The sequence below is a fragment of the Triticum aestivum genome, chromosome 1D (genome assembly GCF_018294505.1).
Source record: "Triticum aestivum cultivar Chinese Spring chromosome 1D, IWGSC CS RefSeq v2.1, whole genome shotgun sequence".
Lineage (NCBI taxonomy): Eukaryota > Viridiplantae > Streptophyta > Magnoliopsida > Poales > Poaceae > Triticum > Triticum aestivum.
In genome coordinates this window covers 455,582,802-455,590,389 of record NC_057796.1, presented here as the reverse complement: position 1 = coordinate 455,590,389, position 7,588 = coordinate 455,582,802, and the positions used below count along the sequence as shown (strand labels likewise).

The 7,588-nt window shown below is 52.1% G+C and overlaps 1 long non-coding RNA gene across 1 annotated transcript; it reads right to left on the bottom strand.

Moving 5' to 3' along the window:
* Nucleotides 1-2,568: 2,568 nt before the first annotated feature.
* LOC123182897 (uncharacterized) lies at nucleotides 2,569-7,350 on the bottom strand. Its single transcript, XR_006492362.1, has 4 exons — nucleotides 6,951-7,350; nucleotides 6,076-6,468; nucleotides 3,477-3,548; nucleotides 2,569-3,212 (listed from the first exon to the last, which is right to left on the bottom strand). It is a non-coding gene; the product is annotated as an uncharacterized lncRNA (long non-coding RNA).
* Between the last annotated feature and the right edge of the window lie 238 nt (nucleotides 7,351-7,588).

Sequence of the window (7,588 nt, the reverse complement as noted above, 5' to 3'; positions counted from 1 at the left end):
TATCGATTTTCTAGAATCCTCAAAAACCTAATAGAAAAAATGTTACGATGCTTTTAAGATCTGAAGGCAAAAAAATAAAAAAAATTAGTAGTGGCACATCGTGGGTGTGGTGCGCCATTAGTAATTTTCCCGCCTTCCAAATTCAAAAAAATAAACAAAGTTAGTAGTGGCGCACCATGGGTGTGTTTTCAAAACTAGTAATGGCGCACCACACCCATGGTGCGCCACTACTAAGTCTGTAACGCCACAACCACTATATATATTACCTCTTCTTCCTCTTCCTCCTCCCCTCCATCACTTCTTCCCTTTTCTACCTACCTCTTCCTCCTCCTCCTCCCCTCCTCCATGCCCCTCCCTCCTCCTCATGGCTCTCCGATGACCTCCTCCCTCCTCCTCACGGCTCTCCGGCGACCTCCTCCTCCTCTCCGGCGACCTCCTCCTCCTCTCCGGCGACCTCCTCCTCCCTCCTCCCTCCTCCTCACGGTCTCTCCTCCCTCCTCCTCCTCCCTCTCTCCTCTCTCCTCCCTCCTCCTCCCTCCTCTCCTCCTCTCCTCTCTCCTCCCTCCTACTCCCTCCTCTACTCTACTTCCAGCCACATGTGGAGCACCCCGGCACAAAGAACGTACCAGATCCAGAACAAAATTCGAAAAAAATTGCAAAAAAAAATCAGCCCAAATCCAGATCCAGATTTCAAAATTTTAGTAGTGGCGCACCTGTTCATCTTACCAGTGGCGCACATGTATGGTTAGTAATGGCGCACCAGGTGGTGCGCCACTACTATCTGGATTACTAATGGCGCACCAGAGGTGCGCCATTACTATTTGTTACTAGTGGCGTGTTAATAGTGACGCACCATGGATGCGCCATTAATAGCAAAAACAGGTGCGCCACTAACAGCCTTTTTTCTAGTAGTGTGTCCAGGTAGAAAATCATCTGGAAATGTCAACCTCATTAGTGAAATCCTAAAGAATAAAAATTGCACCACATGAACCATCACATTTTGTGTTGTGCCTATATGGTCACGCTTACAACAGAGCATAGTTAGCTGCTTGAGCTAAAAGATTGCAAAATCCTAAGCATGTTGACAGAAAAAATACTAAGAGCAACTCTAGCAGACCCCGCATCCCGTCCCGACCCAGAAAATAACCACCAAAATGCGGGTCGGGGCGGAAAAACCTGCCAGATCAGACCCCGCATCCCGCCCCGGCCCGCATAAAATTTTGAGGGGCGCGACAAAATCCTGACCCCAACCCGGGAAAACGCGGGTTTCCCCCTCGCGGCTGCGGTGCCCTGCATATAAGCGGAAGCGGTTGGTGGGGGGACATTTCAGCCCGCGCTTTGCCCCACCAACCACCTCCACTCCCCCCTCGCGCCGCCGCCACCCCGCCGCCCAAGATTCCGGCGAAAGCAGCCGGCAGCAGCTCGCCGAAAGGCCGCCACACACACGAGGCCTCCTCCCCCCTCCCCCTGCGCCGGCGCGCCGCCCGATTTGCGGATCTGCGGACCTTCACCGCGGGGCCGCCGGATTTGGCTTTTCCGGCCACCGGTGGCTGCCAAGCGATGGAGTGGTCGGGGAGCATCTCCCGCAGCCTCGGCAAGGGCGCATCGCCGCATGCATGTACGGGCTCGTCCTCCCGGCACCGCCGACGATTTGCGGGCATGGATTCGTCCGGCCGTCCACCGGGCTCGGCGCTCGCGCAGCGGCTCTGTGGCTCGCCGTTGCCGCTCATACAGTGCGACGACTGCCCGCGGACAGTGCTGCACCTAACTTCGGGCACGCCGAAGCACCCCGGATGGGTGTTCTTCAAATGCGAAAACGACGGGGTATGTGCACTTGCGGTAGCTCATTTTATAGCTCATTCTTTGGTTCAACTAGAGGATCCTCATTTCAAACATGCTCATTCATGTATGTAGGAAGATGGATGCTTATTTTGGTTTTGGGAAGGCGAATACATTGATTTATTGATAGAAAGAAACTTAATAGACGCCCGTGCATTCCTTAGTAGAATCGAAGGCAATGATGCGGCTGCATTTGCAACTAGAGGGGAAGCAACGTCTACTTCTTTTGAACCAAAGATGAAGAATGAAGAATGCAAGATCAAGAATCCGTAGATCAACAATGAGTGCATGGAGAAGACATTGCATCAACTAGTAAGATCAGTTATGAAAGTTGGAAATCTTCTAAAATGCATACTTGTGGTTCTTGTTTTCTTTGGTCTTGCTATTCTAGCAAAGATTTGGTGATGTCTTATGTATCCAATGTTGTTGAAAAAGCAAAAAAATTGCATTATACTAGATCAAATTAAAATGCAAATTTAGGTTTTCTGGGCTGGGAGGAGCTGCGCCACAGACCCCGCAAAGCCGATCCGCAAAAAAGCATATTCCGCGAATATCCTTTTTCACGGGTCCATTATGCGGGGTCTGCATCTGCGGCCGTGCGCGTAGGCCCGCAAACGCGTTTTTCCGCAAACTGCAAACACGTTTTGCGGGCCGGATGGATGCAGGGTCTGCTAGAGTTGCTCTGACACATCGAACCGGAGATAAAGGGGGCAATGAGGGTGACAGACGACAACTCCAAAGGCATTGGCCGATCTTTATTAAGATAGAAAAGGAGAGTTACAGGAAGCTCCGCCACACGGAGATGATGTTGCTGACGACTACAAATACAACAGGAGCAGAAATTACACAAACTGATAGAAACAGCCAGCAGCTAGGCACATCCTAAAATCCTATAGAATGACTTCAAAGACCTTCTGAACAGAGCTAGAGACACCATTAAAGATCCTCGTGTTTCTCTCTTTCCACAACCTCTAGTGCACCAGGATCGTCATTAGTGTCGAAATCCTTCCTCAAAGGCTTTGGGCGCAGCCTTTCTTGCTTTGATCCACCACTTCTCCGTGCTAGTGAAACCGCCCCCTGGAATTGGAAAATCAGCATTCGCCCAGCCACGCAGTCGGGGATGTCCGGCGAAGTGATCACCTCTGCGATAACGTCCCAGAGGAAATATTGGGCCAACGCCGGCTCAGAGAGGCCTTGATGTCTCTGATATACAGTTTTTGTTGGACAGGACGTAGGCCACCGTGCGACATCTCTTGGGCACAAAATTGAGCAGTGTTGGTGCCAGGTCCTAGACGGAACGCCCACCCGGCAACCATTTGTCCTCCCAGAAATTGGCCGTCGTCCCGTCACCCAGCTTTATGTAGGAGCAGGCTCTGAAAAGGTCGAATGCCACACCGTCAGGATCAGCCGGCACCAAATGCCATGGGTATTATCATATTTCTCCAAAATTAAGTGAAATGGTGCACTGGGATCCATACATGTTCAGAGCCAAGCGCATTTTCAAAAAGCAATTTTTGGTATGCTTTCTAGATCACAACAATGTGTGAATGAAACTGACAAAGTTGAAAGTGTCTTTTCACTAATCGAAGTTCAAGTCCAGGAGACGTATTCATATATGCATATGTATTGTTGACTACCTCAGACTTAACTTTCAGGAAAACTGCATGCACCTCCATCTTGAGTGATTGACACAGTGGATGTTTTGTTTCCTGGAAACCATGAAACCAATGAGAAGTTGAGAACTAAAGTGGATGTTTTATTTTGTAGAGACCATGAAACCAATGAGAATTCAACAAAGCATGCTTGAAACAGAATCGAGATTCAAGTAAAGTAAGATTTCAGTACAAGTATGAAACTGCATAAGTGATAATCCTGCATCATACTCATAAAGGAAACTATGTTTTCCCTCTTTCATTCTCACCAAGCATCACAAAATTCTCAGAATAAGTGAATTCATCATTGTGCTCACTTGTGCTCCTGGTTAGCTAAGACCCTAAATGTACTTTCAGTCTGAAGTATGGCAGGACCAGTGAAATTTAATCCTAATGGCTTTTAGTCTGAAGTATGGGCTGGCAGCTCTCTGTTTCCCTTTATCTAGTGGTTCATATGTACAACAGAGCAACAACAAGCTTGTCATTACTCATTGTCCTCATCTTTACATTTCAGAACTCGTACACCTGATAGATTTGTTTTCGAAACGAGGCAAAAGATTTGCCATTTTCATTGATTAAGAAGAAGGGAATTGCCTGGTTAATTGACGGAAAACCGGGCTAAAACCGATACAAACTCAACCCACATGGCATGGGCACCACCGGCCAACCTGGCCACCGACATGGGACAAAGCCACGACGGCACGTGCCACCGGATGGCCACATGCGCAAGCAACCGACAGCTCCGACTTTGACGACGAGCCTCACCAATGAAATATGCAGGACTTGCGCCGACCGTGCCCTAAGAGCACCTCGGACACGCCGGGAAGAACCGACTACCGAAGTCCACGCCGCGACCCGAGCTCCTCTTGACGCCATCATCGTTGCCAAACAGAAACCAGCGCCCCGCCTCAGCAAACCACACGGCGAAGATGCCGCCATCCACGGCGAAGATGCCGCCATCCACCAGTCTCTCAGTCGTAGCCGGCTCCGAGACGATGCCCCCAAGGAGGAGAAAGACGCGAAGACGCCTCCATCGCCCGATCCAGCAGATCTGAGGTTTCCCTCCGAAGCCCAAGCCGTGGGGAGGAGCATACCTCCACGACGACGCTTCCAAGAAAGATCACGGCACCCGCGGGCGCCGCCGTCGCCGGCTCCGAAGAAGGCCGGAGCAAAGATTTCTCCCGGAGATGCGCCGACCACCTGCCACCACCGACCGCCGCCCACCCGCCACCACCTGCTAAGGCCGACCTCATTCTGGCCGCGGGATCCCACGATCCACCGCGACCAGACACGCACCACCCCCTGGCCGAAGCCGCCGTCCACCACCGCAGCACCACCGTAGCCACCACCACCGCAGCGACCAAAGCCACATCGCGAAGCGCAGCATCCAGATCGATGCACCTCGCATCAGATCCAATCGGAGTTGCACAGGCGAAGCAGCAGAGCAGCGAGCAGGAAGTCCCTCCACAGCACACCTCGCACCCTAGAGAAGCCCACCCGCCACGCTCAGCGATCACTGCGCCCGCCGCGCGCCTGCCGTCGTCGCGCCTGGCCGGTCACCGCGCCCCACGCGCACTAGCCGGATCCGAGCCGCCACCGGGCGTACGCACGCCGTCCACGCCCAAGCCACGCTGGAGCCCGGGCCGAGGCCGCCGCCCCGGCGTCCCTTCCGCCGTCCGCAGCCGACGCCAGATGCGCGCTGCCGAGCCATCACCCCACGGCGCCAGAGCCGCCGCTGCAGGCCGGCCACGCCTGCACACCACCAGATCTGGGCGCGAAGGCCCCGGATCCGTCGCCCCCGCCGGAGCAGACGAGCTCCAGCCCGCCGGCGTAGAGCTCGCGACGACCATGCGCTGGCGCCGCACGAGCCAGCCACAGGCCACCCGCGCCCTGGAGAAGAAGCCCCGCCGCCGCCGCTGCCACACAGGCTTTGCCCGGCGGTGCATTCCGGCGGCGGCGAGGGGGGGAGACAACGGCGGAAGCGGCTGTCGGTGGTGGTTTGGGTCGCCGCCCGTGTCGCTCGTGCGGAGCGACGCGGGGGCCGTTTGGTTTGTCCCCACACCTGATAGATTTGTTATGCCTTGTGCTAATAACGAACCCAATTACTTCTATCACATGTGAGATAGTAGAGGCGATAAAGTATACCTTCCCTCTACTCTACGACAAGCTCCATCTCTAGCAGGCCCCTACTCCGGCTTAAACTCTGATGCTTATGCGCTGGGTATAGTAAAACAAATTGAAAGGAAGGCATATCAAGTTGGAAGTTGGAACCAGCAGTTTCACCTAAAAAGGTAGAACCATTATTCAAGAAAAACAACCTCGAGAAATTTCAGAAAATGCAAATTAAATCATCACTTCCTTTTTTAGAACTGTAACAAGGGCACAGGGCAATACCATTAAAATATTGCTTAGTTACCATGTCAAACCATCCTACTAAAATATAAAAGAACATGCCAGTCTGAGGCACGATGAACCAAAATCCAACTACAATATACAAGTTTTGGGAATATTGCACGGAGGTAATAATGATCTATATATAAAATTAAAATAAAAATCTGAAAGATAAGATGAAATTAACATGTACCTTAGTCCTTATCACTGTAGTTCTCAAGGATGCATTATACCTTCTTGGCTGCAAAGAGAAAAATTAAATAAAAGAAGACAGTACCAGATACATCCATCTTCCTTCCTTTGTAAAAGATTCTAGTTGTGGCACACATCAGTTCAGAATTCCCCAAAAAAAGTTATGTACATCAACTTTGTCCAGCTCAAAACGGGTCAATCCCACATAGTTGGACCAATTTAGGATGTTCGTTGGTATAATCCATGGCTCCATGTCCATGACCAGGAGATCAAAATACTGCCCCTTTCCAAATCCTCGATGACTGAATAATGTTAATTTCCTCAATCCTCATAATTGAATGTCATGTGTCAGTATGTCGCTCGACTCCCTCCCTAGCCAGCAGAGCAGCAACATCTGCAGCTCAGCAGCAGCAAGCAACAACGTCAATATAGAACAAGGATTACCTGCATACAAGATACATACACTATACAAAAATATACAGCAAAGCAGCAGCATCAGGCCATCAACAGCCGAGCACCCAGCAGCAAGCCAGGCACGCACGCACGCACACCGTTGGGCATGTGGGCATGTGCACGCACGCACGAACACACGCTGGCTAGTCGGGCATGTGGAAGGTGACACATAGTTGCCCCTTGCCCCAATTCCTTTCATGGCCGATCTTATACTTTGTATAGAGATAATGTGTCAGAAATCACTACTCAACATCCTGAAGATAACCGGGAAGCATGCGAATTGTATTAAGCTAACAACCGAAGATGCAAAACAAATGAGTAGCGTTATGCCTAATGGCACTGTGACAATCGAGAGGCCCTCTACTCAATCTTGTATAGATGAATATAGACGAGGAAAAATAATAAGAGACCAAGATGGCTGACCGGAGAATTCAGTTTGCGTGTCCAGCAGGCAGCAACATCTGGACCGGAGGCCTCGCCGTCGGAGTCGGCAGTAAGCAACCCCAACACCAACCCCAGGGCACCGCCGGCAATCCCAGGCCGAGGCGTCGGTCGGTCGTGGGCGTGCTGCCGCGGCCAGGCCCCCCTGCGGGAGGCGCCGCTCGGCCGTCGGCGCCGGTCGGGGGCGTCCCGAGCCTCTGCGCACGGCGGCGTGGAGGGTGTCGGGGGCGTGAAGGGGCAGCGGCGGAGGCGGGGCGGAGCAGGCGCGGCCGCAGCAGGTGCGGCGACGGGGCGGAGGGCAGGCGCGGAGCGTGAAGGGGCGGCGGCGGGGTCGAGCGGTTGGGGGAGAAGGGGCGTGCGTGCGGTTTTTCTTTTTGTGAGAGTTTCGTTAGCCAGGGGGGATCGAGCGAGGGAGAATTCAGTTTTTGTTTACGGTGATTTTAGGCCTTTAGAGCGTAGATTAGACGGCTAATATGCTGAGTTGGATTTGCCTTCTATTTTTTTACAGGGGTAGTAGATTCTTTTTTTTTTGTGAGACAATCTTGCGAAGCTTTTATTAAATTGTCACAATGTTTACGCGGACGAAAGAAAGATTTTCAGGATGGCCTAACCAAACATAA